The sequence below is a fragment of the Cololabis saira genome, unplaced genomic scaffold (assembly GCF_033807715.1).
Source record: "Cololabis saira isolate AMF1-May2022 unplaced genomic scaffold, fColSai1.1 scf043, whole genome shotgun sequence".
Classification (NCBI taxonomy): Eukaryota; Metazoa; Chordata; class Actinopteri; order Beloniformes; family Belonidae; genus Cololabis; species Cololabis saira.
Window position 1 is genome coordinate 307,501 of NW_026906207.1, and position 10,000 is coordinate 317,500.

Sequence of the window (10,000 nt, forward strand, 5' to 3'; positions counted from 1 at the left end):
GGCCGTAAGCAGAAGCTGCAGCTTGAAATACCTCTTATATGGAGTTGAAGATAAGTCATAGAATATAAGTCATTGATTTGTTGGTTTTATTTGTTGGAGTTAAAGTGCCTTAACCATGTGCAAAACACTTTAGGACGTGAGCTGTCGCTGTTACCACGTTGAAATATGTGTGGGTAGATTAAGCGAGAGCGTTCTCTGCTGGTTGAAAAAGCTTACACCACCTGGTACTCCCAGGCAGTCTCCCATCCAAGTACTAACCAAGCCCGACCCTGCTTAGCTTCCGAGATCAGACGAGATCAGGCGCATCCAGGCTGGTATGGCCGTAAGCAGAAGCTGCAGCTTGAAATACTTCTTATATGGAGTTGAAGATAAGTCATAGAATATATGTCATTGATTTGTTGGTGATAATAATTTAGAAGCGCTTATTTGTTGGAGTTAAGGTGCCTTAACTATGTGCAAAACACTTTAAGACGTGAGCTGTCGCTGTTACCACGTTGAAATATGTGTGGGTAGATTAAGCGAGAGTGTTCTCTGCTGGTTGAAAAAGCTTACAGCACCTGGTATTCCCAGGCTGTCTCCCATCCAAGTACTAACCAGGCCCGACCCTGCTTAGCTTCCGAGATCAGACGAGATCGGGCGCATCCAGGCTGGTATGGCCGTAAGCAGAAGCTGCAGCTTGAAATACCTCTTATATGGAGTTGAAGATAAGTCATAGAATATAAGTCATTGATTTGTTGGTTTTATTTGTTGGAGTTAAAGTGCCTTAACCATGTGCAAAACACTTTAGGACGTGAGCTGTCGCTGTTACCACGTTGAAATATGTGTGGGTAGATTAAGCGAGAGCACTCTCTGCTGGTTGAAAAAGCTTACAGCTCCTGGTATTCCCAGGCGGTCTCCCATCCAAGTACTAACCAGGCCCGCCCCTGCTTAGCTTCCGAGATCAGATGAGATCGGGCGCATCCAGGCTGGTATGGCCGTAAGCTGAAGCTGCAGCTTGAAATACTTCTTATATGGAGTTGAAGATAAGTCATATAATACAAGTCATTGATTTGTGGGTGATAATAATTTAGAAGCGCTTATTTGTTGGAGTTAAAGTGCCTTAACCATGTGCAAAACACTTTAGGACGTGAGCTGTCGCTGTTACCACGTTGAAATATGTGTGGGTAGATTAAGCTAGAGGGTTCTCTGCTGGTTGAAAAAGCTTACAGCACCTGGTATTCCCAGGCGGTCTCCCATCCAAGTACTTACCAGGCCCGACCCTGCTTAGCTTCCGAGATCAGACGAGATCGGGCGCATCCAGGCTGGTATGGCCGTAAGCAGAAGCTGCAGCTTGAAATACCTCTTATATGGAGTTGAAGATAAGTCATAGAATATAAGTCATTGATTTGTTGGTTTTATTTGTTGGAGTTAAAGTGCCTTAACCATGTGCAAAACACTTTAGGACGTGAGCTGTCGCTGTTACCACGTTGAAATATGTGTGGGTAGATTAAGCGAGAGCACTCTCTGCTGGTTGAAAAAGCTTACAGCACCTGGTAATCCCAGGCGGTCTCCCATCCAAGTACTAACCAGGCCCGACCCTGCTTAGCTTCCGAGATCAGATGAGATCGGGCGCATCCAGGCTGGTATGGCCGTAAGCTGAAGCTGCAGCTTGAAATACTTCTTATATGGAGTTGAAGATAAGTCATATAATACAAGTCATTGATTTGTTGGTGATAATAATTTAGAAGCGCTTATTTGTTGGAGTTAAAGTGCCTTAACCATGTGCAAAACACTTTAGGACGTGAGCTGTCGCTGTTACCACGTTGAAATATGTGTGGGTAGATTAAGCTAGAGGGTTCTCTGCTGGTTGAAAAAGCTTACAGCACCTGGTATTCCCAGGCGGTCTCCCATCCAAGTACTAACCAGGCCCGACCCTGCTTAGCTTCCGAGATCAGACAAGATCGGGCGCATCCAGGCTGGTATGGCCGTAAGCAGAAGCTGCAGCTTGAAATACCTCTTATATGGAGTTGAAGATAAGTCATAGAATATAGGTCATAGATTTGTTGGTTTTATTTGTTGGAGTTAAAGTGCCTTAACCATGTGCAAAACACTTCAGGACGTGAGCTGTCGCTTTTACCACGTTGAAATATGTGTGGGTAGATTAAGCGAGAGCGCTCTCTGCTGGTTGAAAAAACTTACAGCACCTGGTATTCCCAGGCGGTCTCCCATTCAAGTACTAACCAGGCCCGACCCTGCTTAGCTTCCGAGATCAGACGAGATTGGGCGCATCCAGGCTGGTATGGCCGTAAGCAGAAGCTCCTGCTTGAAATACCTCTTATATGGAGTTGAAGATAAGTCATAGAATATAAGTCATTGATTTGTTGGTTTTATTTGTTGGAGTTAAAGCGCCTTAACCATGTGCAAAACACTTTAGGACGTGAGCTGTCGCTGTTACCACGTTGAAATATGTGTGGGTAGATTAAGCGAGAGCGTTCTCTGCTGGTTGAAAAAACTTACAGCACCTGGTATTCCCAGGCGGTCTCCCATCCAAGTACTAACCAGGCCCGACCCTGCTTATCTTCCGAGATCAGACAAGATTGGGCGCATCCAGGCTGGTATGGCCGTAAGCAGAAGCTGCAGCTTGAAATACCTCTTATATGGAGTTGAAGATAAGTCATAGAATATAAGTAATTGATTTGTTGGTTTTATTTGTTGGAGTTAAAGTGCCTTAACCATGTGCAAAACACTTTAGGACGTGAGCTGACGCTGTTACCACGTTGAAATATGTGTGGGTAGATTAAGCTAGAGGGTTCTCTGCTGGTTGAAAAAGCTTACAGCACCTGGTATTCCCAGGCGGTCTCCCATCCAAGTACTAACCAGGCCCGACCCTGCTTAGCTTCCGAGATCAGACGAGATCGGGCGCATCCAGGCTGGTATGGCCGTAAGCAGAAGCTGCAGCTTGAAATACCTCTTATATGGAGTTGAAGATAAGTCATAGAATATAAGTCATTGATTTGTTGGTTTTATTTGTTGGAGTTAAAGCGCCTTAACCATGTGCAAAACACTTTAGGACGTGAGCTGTCGCTGTTACCACGTTGAAATATGTGTGGGTAGATTAAGCGAGAGCGTTCTCTGCTGGTTGAAAAAACTTACAGCACCTGGTATTCCCAGGCGGTCTCCCATCCAAGTACTAACCAGGCCCGACCCTGCTTATCTTCCGAGATCAGACAAGATTGGGCGCATCCAGGCTGGTATGGCCGTAAGCAGAAGCTGCAGCTTGAAATACCTCTTATATGGAGTTGAAGATAAGTCATAGAATATAAGTAATTGATTTGTTGGTTTTATTTGTTGGAGTTAAAGTGCCTTAACCATGTGCAAAACACTTTAGGACGTGAGCTGACGCTGTTACCACGTTGAAATATGTGTGGGTAGATTAAGCTAGAGGGTTCTCTGCTGGTTGAAAAAGCTTACAGCACCTGGTATTCCCAGGCGGTCTCCCATCCAAGTACTAACCAGGCCCGACCCTGCTTAGCTTCCGAGATCAGACGAGATCGGGCGCATCCAGGCTGGTATGGCCGTAAGCAGAAGCTGCAGCTTGAAATACCTCTTATATGGAGTTGAAGATAAGTCATAGAATATAAGTCATTGATTTGTTGGTTTTATTTGTTGGAGTTAAAGTGCCTTAACCATGTGCAAAACACTTTAGGACGTGAGCTGTCGCTGTTACCACGTTGAAATATGTGTGGGTAGATTAAGCGAGAGCACTCTCTGCTGGTTGAAAAAGCTTACAGCACCTGGTAATCCCAAGCGGTCTCCCATCCAAGTACTAACCAGGCCCGACCCTGCTTAGCTTCCGAGATCAGATGAGATCGGGCGCATCCAGGCTGGTATGGCCGTAAGCTGAAGCTGCAGCTTGAAATACTTCTTATATGGAGTTGAAGATAAGTCATATAATACAAGTCATTGATTTGTTGGTGATAATAATTTAGAAGCGCTTATTTGTTGGAGTTAAAGTGCCTTAACCATGTGCAAAACACTTCAGGACGTGAGCTGTCGCTTTTACCACGTTGAAATATGTGTGGGTAGATTAAGCGAGAGCGCTCTCTGCTGGTTGAAAAAACTTACAGCACCTGGTATTCCCAGGCGGTCTCCCATTCAAGTACTAACCAGGCCCGACCCTGCTTAGCTTCCGAGATCAGACGAGATTGGGCGCATCCAGGCTGGTATGGCCGTAAGCAGAAGCTCCTGCTTGAAATACCTCTTATATGGAGTTGAAGATAAGTCATAGAATATAAGTCATTGATTTGTTGGTTTTATTTGTTGGAGTTAAAGCGCCTTAACCATGTGCAAAACACTTTAAGACGTGAGCTGTCGCTGTTACCACGTTGAAATATGTGTGGGTAGATTAAGCGAGAGCGTTCTCTGCTGGTTGAAAAAGCTTACAGCACCTGGTATTCCCAGGCGGTCTCCCATCCAAGTACTAACCAGGCCCGACCCTGCTTAGCTTCCGAGATCAGACGAGATCGGGCGCATCCAGGCTGGTATGGCCGTAAGCAGAAGCTGCAGCTTGAAATACCTCTTATATGGAGTTGAAGATAAGTCATAGAATATAAGTCATTGATTTGTTGGTTTTATTTGTTGGAGTTAAAGTGCCTTAACCATGTGCAAAACACTTTAGGACGTGAGCTGTCGCTGTTACCACGTTGAAATATGTGTGGGTAGATTAAGCGAGAGCACTCTCTGCTGGTTGAAAAAGCTTACAGCACCTGGTATTCCCAGGCGGTCTCCCATCCAAGTACTATGTAACCAAGGTAGCCATGGTTACCACTCCTGTCTGTTCCTGACAGTCAAAGCTTTTAGTGATGTCACATCCCCCTTCACTTCCTCCTCAGTCCACTTCCTGCCAGCTAAATGTTTGGTGTGCTCAAGCAGTGTTAGCAGTGTTAGGTGTGCTGCCCGGCTGTGTGCCAGAGATTTCATTCATACTCAGCGGTGAGTTTACTCAAACTATAGTCACTGGTTTGGTTGATCGGTTAACATTCAGGTTGATACAAAAACAAGCTAATGTTTGAAAGCTATGTTTGAAAGCTAATGTTTGAATGTTCACCAGGCCACAATGCCTGAACAATGAGCTTTTATATCTGATGGCTTGAGCTGTATTTATTTTGAGTTGATTTATAACTTTTGGTTTGTTTTGAAATGATTATTTGAGCTCATGAAGAAATTGATTTTGGAAAAATATTGTGATTTAAAAGCATTTAAAAGCATTTAAAATGATCTAAAAGCATGCTAAAAGAATTTGAAAAGAAGAATTGTTTGATTTATGAATGATTGAATTGTTGCAACAAATACAGATTTTTGGTTCGTTTCACCTGGCCTTTCAGGCCAGGTTTTTTGTGTTAGATGGTGAGCTTTCCCCAGTCCTGGAACTGAACCTGAGATCGAGCCTGGACTCTCCTCCCACAGTCCCCATCATGTGTGGTAGGCTTGTGCCTTCTCCCCAATAGGGAGAACCCAGTCCAAACCCCAGTCCCAACCTCTGCCCAAGCCCCAGTCCAAACCCCAATCCCAATTCCTTAAGTCTGAACTGACTGACTGAACTGAACCTTGAACATTGAACAACTTAAAGGGCCCCAGTTTGTTATTTTCAATATTAATGCAAATGTGTTTTTTGTTTGTTTGTTTAAATATTAATATGCATATTCAACTTGAAACGTTTCTGCCTCTGGTTGGTCATTCACACTATACACATTGAGCTCAGCAGCCGAACCTGGTTTTTCTAAACATTTTTTCATTAATGGTCAATTAGCCTATCACTTAAGTTGTTATCCATTGCGCTTGCTACAACTAACCAGGCCCGCCCCTGCTTAGCTTCCGAGATCAGATGAGATCGGGCGCATCCAGGCTGGTATGGCCGTAAGCTGAAGCTGCAGCTTGAAATACTTCTTATATGGAGTTGAAGATAAGTCATATAATACAAGTCATTGATTTGTGGGTGATAATAATTTAGAAGCGCTTATTTGTTGGAGTTAAAGTGCCTTAACCATGTGCAAAACACTTTAGGACGTGAGCTGTCGCTGTTACCACGTTGAAATATGTGTGGGTAGATTAAGCTAGAGGGTTCTCTGCTGGTTGAAAAAGCTTACAGCACCTGGTATTCCCAGGCGGTCTCCCATCCAAGTACTAACCAGGCCCGACCCTGCTTAGCTTCCGAGATCAGACGAGATCGGGCGCATCCAGGCTGGTATGGCCGTAAGCAGAAGCTGCAGCTTGAAATACCTCTTATATGGAGTTGAAGATAAGTCATAGAATATAAGTCATTGATTTGTTGGTTTTATTTGTTGGAGTTAAAGTGCCTTAACCATGTGCAAAAGACTTTAGGACGTGAGCTGTCGCTGTTACCACGTTGAAATATGTGTGGGTAGATTAAGCGAGAGCGCTCTCTGCTGGTTGAAAAAGCTTACAGCACCTGGTATTCCCAGGCGGTCTCCCATCCAAGTACTAACCAAGCCCGACCCTGCTTAGCTTCCGAGATCAGGCGAGATCGGGCGCATCCAGGCTGGTATGGCCGTAAGCTGAAGCTGCAGCTTGAAATACTTCTTATATGGAGTTAAAGATAAGTATATAATACAAGTCATTGATTTGTTGGTGATAATAATTTAGAAGCGCTTATTTGTTGGAGTTAAAGTGCCTTAACCATGTGCAAAACACTTTAGGACGTGAGCTGTCGCTGTTACCACGTTGAAATATGTGTGGGTAGATTAAGCGAGAGCGCTCTCTGCTGGTTGAAAAAGCTTACAGCACCTGGTATTCCCAGGCGGTCTCCCATCCAAGTACTAACCAAGCCCGACCCTGCTTAGCTTCCGAGATCAGGCGAGATCGGGCGCATCCAGGCTGGTATGGCCGTAAGCTGAAGCTGCAGCTTGAAATACCTCTTATATGGAGTTGAAGATAAGTCATATGATATAAGTCATTGATTTGTTGGTTTTATTTGTTGGAGTTAAAGTGCCTTAACCATGTGCAAAACACTTTAGGACGTGAGCTGTCGCTGTTACCACGTTGAAATTTGTGTGGGTAGATTAAGCGAGAGCGCTCTCTGCTGGTTGAAAAAGCTTACAGCACCTGGTATTCCCAGGCGGTCTCCCATCCAAGTACTAACCAGGCCCGACCCTCCTTAGCTTCCGAGATCAGACGAGATCGGGCGCAACCAGGCTGGTATGGCCGTAAGCAGAAACTGCAGCTTGAAATACCTCTTATATGGAGTTGAAGATAAGTCATAGAATATAAGTCATCGATTTGTTGGTTTTATTTGTCGGAGTTAAAGTGCCTTAACCATGTGAAAAACCCTTTAGGACGTGAGCTGTCGCTGTTACCACGTTGAAATATGTGTGGGTAGATAAAGTGAGAGCGCTCTCTGCTGGTTGAAAATGCTTACAGCACCTGGTATTCCCAGGCGGTCTCCCATCCAAGTACTAACCAGGCCCGACCATGCTTAGCTTCCGAGATCAGACGAGATCGGGCGCATCCAGGCTGGTATGGCCGTAAGCAGAAGCTGCAGCTTGAAATACCTCTTATATGGAGTTGAAGATAAGTCATAGAATATAAGTCATTGATTTGTTGGTTTTATTTGTCGGAGTTAAAGTGCCTTAACCATGTGCAAAACACTTTAGGACGTGAGCTGTCGCTGTTACCACGTTGAAATATGTGTGGGTAGATTAAGCGAGAGCGTTCTCTGCTGGTTGAAAAAGCTTACAGCACCTGGTATTCCCAGGCGGTCTCCCATCCAAGTACTAACCAGGCCCGACCCTGCTTAGCTTCCGAGATCAGACTAGATCGGGTGCATCCAGGCTGGTATGGCCGTAAGCAGAAGCTGCAGCTTGAAATACCTCTTATATGGAGTTGAAGATGAGTCATAGAACATAAGTCATTGATCTGTTGGTTTTATTTGTTGGAGTTAAGGTGCCTTAAGCATGTGCAAAACACTTTAGGACGTGAGCTGTCGCTGTTACCACGTTAAAATATGTGTGGGTAGATTAAGCGAGAGCGCTCTCTGCAGGTTGAAAAAGCTTACAGCACCTGGTATTCCCAGGCGGTCTCCCATCCAAGTACTAACCAGGCCCGACCCTGCTTAGCTTCCGAGATCAGACGAGATCGGGCGCATCCAGGCTGGTATGGCCGTGAGCTGAAGCTGCAGCTTGAAATACCTCTTATATGGAGTTGAAGATAGTCATATAATATAAGTCATTGATTTGTTGGTGATAATAATTTAGAAGCGCTTATTTGTTGGAGTTAAAGTGCCTTAACCATGTGCAAAACACTTTAGGACGTGAGCTGTCGCTGTTACCACGTTGAAATTTGTGTGGGTAGATTAAGCGAGAGCGCTCTCTGCTGGTTGAAAAAGCTTACAGCACCTGGTATTCCCAGGCGGTCTCCCATTCAAGTACTAACCAGGCCCGACCCTGCTTAGCTTCCGAGATCAGACGAGATCGGGCGCATCCAGGCTGGTATGGCCGTAAGCAGAAGCTGCAGCTTGAAATACCTCTTATATGGAGTTGAAGATAAGTCATAGAATATAAGTCATTGATTTGTTGGTTTTATTTGTTGGAGTTAAAGTGCCTTAACCATGTGCAAAACCCTTTAGGACGTGAGCTGTCGCTGTTACCACGTTGAAATATGTGTGGGTAGATTAAGCGAGAGCGCTCTCTGCTGGTTGAAAAAGCTTACAGCACCTGGTATTCCCAGGCGGTCTCCCATCCAAGTACTAACCAGGCCCGACCCTGCTTAGCTTCCGAGATCAGACGAGATCGGGCGCATCCAGGCTGGTATGGCTGTAAGCAGAAGCTGCAGCTTGAAATACCTCTTATATGGAGTTGAAAATAAGTCATAGCATATAAGTCATTGATTTGTTGGTTTTATTTGTTGGAGTTAAAGTGCCTTAACCATGTGCAAAACCCTTTAGGACGTGAGCTGTCGCTGTTACCACGTTGAAATATGTGTGGGTAGATTAAGCGAGAGCGCTCTCTGCAGGTTGAAAAAGCTTACAGCACCTGCTATTCCCAGGCGGTCTCCCATCCAAGTACTAACCAGGCCCGACCCTGCTTAGCTTCCGAGATCAGACGAGATCGGGCGCATCCAGGCTGGTATGGCCGTAAGCAGAAGCTGTAGCTTGAAATACCTCTTATATGGAGTTGAAGATAAGTCATAGAATATAAGTCATTGATCTGTTGGTTTTATTTGTTGGAGTTAAAGTGCCTTAACCATGTGCAAAACACTTTAGGACGTGAGCTGTCGCTGTTACCACGTTGAAATATGTGTGGGTAGATTAAGCGAGAGCGCTCTCTGCTGGTTGAAAAAGCTTACAGCACCTGATATTCCCAGGCGGTCTCCCATCCAAGTACTAACCAGGCCCGACCCTGCTTAGCTTCCGAGATCAGACGAGATCGGGCGCATCCAGGCTGGTATGGCCGTAAGCAGAAGCTGCAGCTTGAAATACTTCTTATATGGAGTTGAAGATAAGTCATAGAATATATGTCATTGATTTGTTGGTGATAATAATTTAGAAGCGCTTATTTGTTGGAGTTAAGGTGCCTTAACTATGTGCAAAACACTTTAGGACGTGAGCTGTCGCTGTTACCACGTTGAAATATGTGTGGGTAGATTAAGCGAGAGCGTTCTCTGCTGGTTGAAAAAGCTTACAGCACCTGGTATTCCCAGGCGGTCTCCCATCCAAGTACTAACCAGGCCCGACCCTGCTTAGCTCCCGAGATCAGACGAGATCGGGCGCATCCAGGCTGGTATGGCCGTAATCAGAAGCCCCAGCTTGAAATACCTCTTATATGGAGTTGAAGATAAGTCATAGAATATAAGTCATTGATTTGTTGGTTTTATTTGTTGGAGTTAAAGTGCCTTAACCATGTGCAAAACACTTTAGGACGTGAGCTGTCGCTGTTACCACGTTGAAATATGTGTGGGTAGATTAAGCGAGAGCACTCTCTGCTGGTTGAAAAAGCTTACAGCACCT

General features: G+C 45.0%; 28 non-coding genes across 28 annotated transcripts in view; all 28 read right to left on the reverse strand.

The window, feature by feature from the left end:
- The window catches only part of LOC133432849 (5S ribosomal RNA), a 119-nt gene extending 109 nt beyond the window's left edge, over positions 1–10 (reverse strand). Inside the window, exon 1 of the ribosomal RNA XR_009777124.1 lies at positions 1–10. This exon is cut by the window's left edge and continues 109 nt beyond it. This is a non-coding gene — a ribosomal RNA (5S ribosomal RNA).
- A 199-nt stretch (positions 11–209) lies between these two features.
- On the reverse strand, positions 210–328 carry LOC133432868 (5S ribosomal RNA). Its single transcript, XR_009777143.1, has one exon. It is a non-coding gene; the product is annotated as a 5S ribosomal RNA (ribosomal RNA).
- Positions 329–545: 217 nt separating this feature from the next.
- On the reverse strand, positions 546–664 carry LOC133432725 (5S ribosomal RNA). Its single transcript, XR_009777003.1, has one exon. It is a non-coding gene; the product is annotated as a 5S ribosomal RNA (ribosomal RNA).
- A 199-nt stretch (positions 665–863) lies between these two features.
- Positions 864–982, reverse strand: LOC133432629 (5S ribosomal RNA). Its single transcript, XR_009776912.1, has one exon. It is a non-coding gene; the product is annotated as a 5S ribosomal RNA (ribosomal RNA).
- A 217-nt stretch (positions 983–1,199) lies between these two features.
- Positions 1,200–1,318, reverse strand: LOC133432531 (5S ribosomal RNA). Its single transcript, XR_009776814.1, has one exon. It is a non-coding gene; the product is annotated as a 5S ribosomal RNA (ribosomal RNA).
- Positions 1,319–1,517: 199 nt separating this feature from the next.
- LOC133432628 (5S ribosomal RNA) lies at positions 1,518–1,636 on the reverse strand. Its single transcript, XR_009776911.1, has one exon. It is a non-coding gene; the product is annotated as a 5S ribosomal RNA (ribosomal RNA).
- Positions 1,637–1,853: 217 nt separating this feature from the next.
- Positions 1,854–1,972, reverse strand: LOC133432617 (5S ribosomal RNA). Its single transcript, XR_009776901.1, has one exon. It is a non-coding gene; the product is annotated as a 5S ribosomal RNA (ribosomal RNA).
- Positions 1,973–2,171: 199 nt separating this feature from the next.
- LOC133432803 (5S ribosomal RNA) lies at positions 2,172–2,290 on the reverse strand. The gene has a single exon (XR_009777079.1). It is a non-coding gene; the product is annotated as a 5S ribosomal RNA (ribosomal RNA).
- Positions 2,291–2,489: 199 nt separating this feature from the next.
- Positions 2,490–2,608, reverse strand: LOC133432857 (5S ribosomal RNA). Its single transcript, XR_009777132.1, has one exon. It is a non-coding gene; the product is annotated as a 5S ribosomal RNA (ribosomal RNA).
- Positions 2,609–2,807: 199 nt separating this feature from the next.
- On the reverse strand, positions 2,808–2,926 carry LOC133432479 (5S ribosomal RNA). Its single transcript, XR_009776765.1, has one exon. It is a non-coding gene; the product is annotated as a 5S ribosomal RNA (ribosomal RNA).
- A 199-nt stretch (positions 2,927–3,125) lies between these two features.
- On the reverse strand, positions 3,126–3,244 carry LOC133432859 (5S ribosomal RNA). Its single transcript, XR_009777134.1, has one exon. It is a non-coding gene; the product is annotated as a 5S ribosomal RNA (ribosomal RNA).
- A 199-nt stretch (positions 3,245–3,443) lies between these two features.
- On the reverse strand, positions 3,444–3,562 carry LOC133432480 (5S ribosomal RNA). Its single transcript, XR_009776766.1, has one exon. It is a non-coding gene; the product is annotated as a 5S ribosomal RNA (ribosomal RNA).
- Positions 3,563–3,761: 199 nt separating this feature from the next.
- LOC133432658 (5S ribosomal RNA) lies at positions 3,762–3,880 on the reverse strand. The gene has a single exon (XR_009776940.1). It is a non-coding gene; the product is annotated as a 5S ribosomal RNA (ribosomal RNA).
- A 217-nt stretch (positions 3,881–4,097) lies between these two features.
- LOC133432804 (5S ribosomal RNA) lies at positions 4,098–4,216 on the reverse strand. The gene has a single exon (XR_009777080.1). It is a non-coding gene; the product is annotated as a 5S ribosomal RNA (ribosomal RNA).
- Positions 4,217–4,415: 199 nt separating this feature from the next.
- Positions 4,416–4,534, reverse strand: LOC133432481 (5S ribosomal RNA). Its single transcript, XR_009776767.1, has one exon. It is a non-coding gene; the product is annotated as a 5S ribosomal RNA (ribosomal RNA).
- Positions 4,535–6,118: 1,584 nt separating this feature from the next.
- On the reverse strand, positions 6,119–6,237 carry LOC133432482 (5S ribosomal RNA). Its single transcript, XR_009776768.1, has one exon. It is a non-coding gene; the product is annotated as a 5S ribosomal RNA (ribosomal RNA).
- Positions 6,238–6,436: 199 nt separating this feature from the next.
- On the reverse strand, positions 6,437–6,555 carry LOC133432694 (5S ribosomal RNA). The gene has a single exon (XR_009776973.1). It is a non-coding gene; the product is annotated as a 5S ribosomal RNA (ribosomal RNA).
- Positions 6,556–6,771: 216 nt separating this feature from the next.
- On the reverse strand, positions 6,772–6,890 carry LOC133432695 (5S ribosomal RNA). Its single transcript, XR_009776974.1, has one exon. It is a non-coding gene; the product is annotated as a 5S ribosomal RNA (ribosomal RNA).
- A 199-nt stretch (positions 6,891–7,089) lies between these two features.
- On the reverse strand, positions 7,090–7,208 carry LOC133432705 (5S ribosomal RNA). The gene has a single exon (XR_009776984.1). It is a non-coding gene; the product is annotated as a 5S ribosomal RNA (ribosomal RNA).
- A 199-nt stretch (positions 7,209–7,407) lies between these two features.
- LOC133432640 (5S ribosomal RNA) lies at positions 7,408–7,526 on the reverse strand. The gene has a single exon (XR_009776922.1). It is a non-coding gene; the product is annotated as a 5S ribosomal RNA (ribosomal RNA).
- A 199-nt stretch (positions 7,527–7,725) lies between these two features.
- On the reverse strand, positions 7,726–7,844 carry LOC133432589 (5S ribosomal RNA). Its single transcript, XR_009776875.1, has one exon. It is a non-coding gene; the product is annotated as a 5S ribosomal RNA (ribosomal RNA).
- A 199-nt stretch (positions 7,845–8,043) lies between these two features.
- LOC133432605 (5S ribosomal RNA) lies at positions 8,044–8,162 on the reverse strand. Its single transcript, XR_009776890.1, has one exon. It is a non-coding gene; the product is annotated as a 5S ribosomal RNA (ribosomal RNA).
- A 216-nt stretch (positions 8,163–8,378) lies between these two features.
- On the reverse strand, positions 8,379–8,497 carry LOC133432559 (5S ribosomal RNA). The gene has a single exon (XR_009776845.1). It is a non-coding gene; the product is annotated as a 5S ribosomal RNA (ribosomal RNA).
- Positions 8,498–8,696: 199 nt separating this feature from the next.
- On the reverse strand, positions 8,697–8,815 carry LOC133432503 (5S ribosomal RNA). The gene has a single exon (XR_009776788.1). It is a non-coding gene; the product is annotated as a 5S ribosomal RNA (ribosomal RNA).
- Positions 8,816–9,014: 199 nt separating this feature from the next.
- LOC133432597 (5S ribosomal RNA) lies at positions 9,015–9,133 on the reverse strand. Its single transcript, XR_009776883.1, has one exon. It is a non-coding gene; the product is annotated as a 5S ribosomal RNA (ribosomal RNA).
- Positions 9,134–9,332: 199 nt separating this feature from the next.
- LOC133432555 (5S ribosomal RNA) lies at positions 9,333–9,451 on the reverse strand. The gene has a single exon (XR_009776841.1). It is a non-coding gene; the product is annotated as a 5S ribosomal RNA (ribosomal RNA).
- A 217-nt stretch (positions 9,452–9,668) lies between these two features.
- On the reverse strand, positions 9,669–9,787 carry LOC133432683 (5S ribosomal RNA). The gene has a single exon (XR_009776963.1). It is a non-coding gene; the product is annotated as a 5S ribosomal RNA (ribosomal RNA).
- A 199-nt stretch (positions 9,788–9,986) lies between these two features.
- LOC133432483 (5S ribosomal RNA) overlaps positions 9,987–10,000 on the reverse strand; it is a 119-nt gene continuing 105 nt past the window's right edge. The window contains exon 1 of the ribosomal RNA XR_009776769.1: positions 9,987–10,000. This exon is cut by the window's right edge and continues 105 nt beyond it. This is a non-coding gene — a ribosomal RNA (5S ribosomal RNA).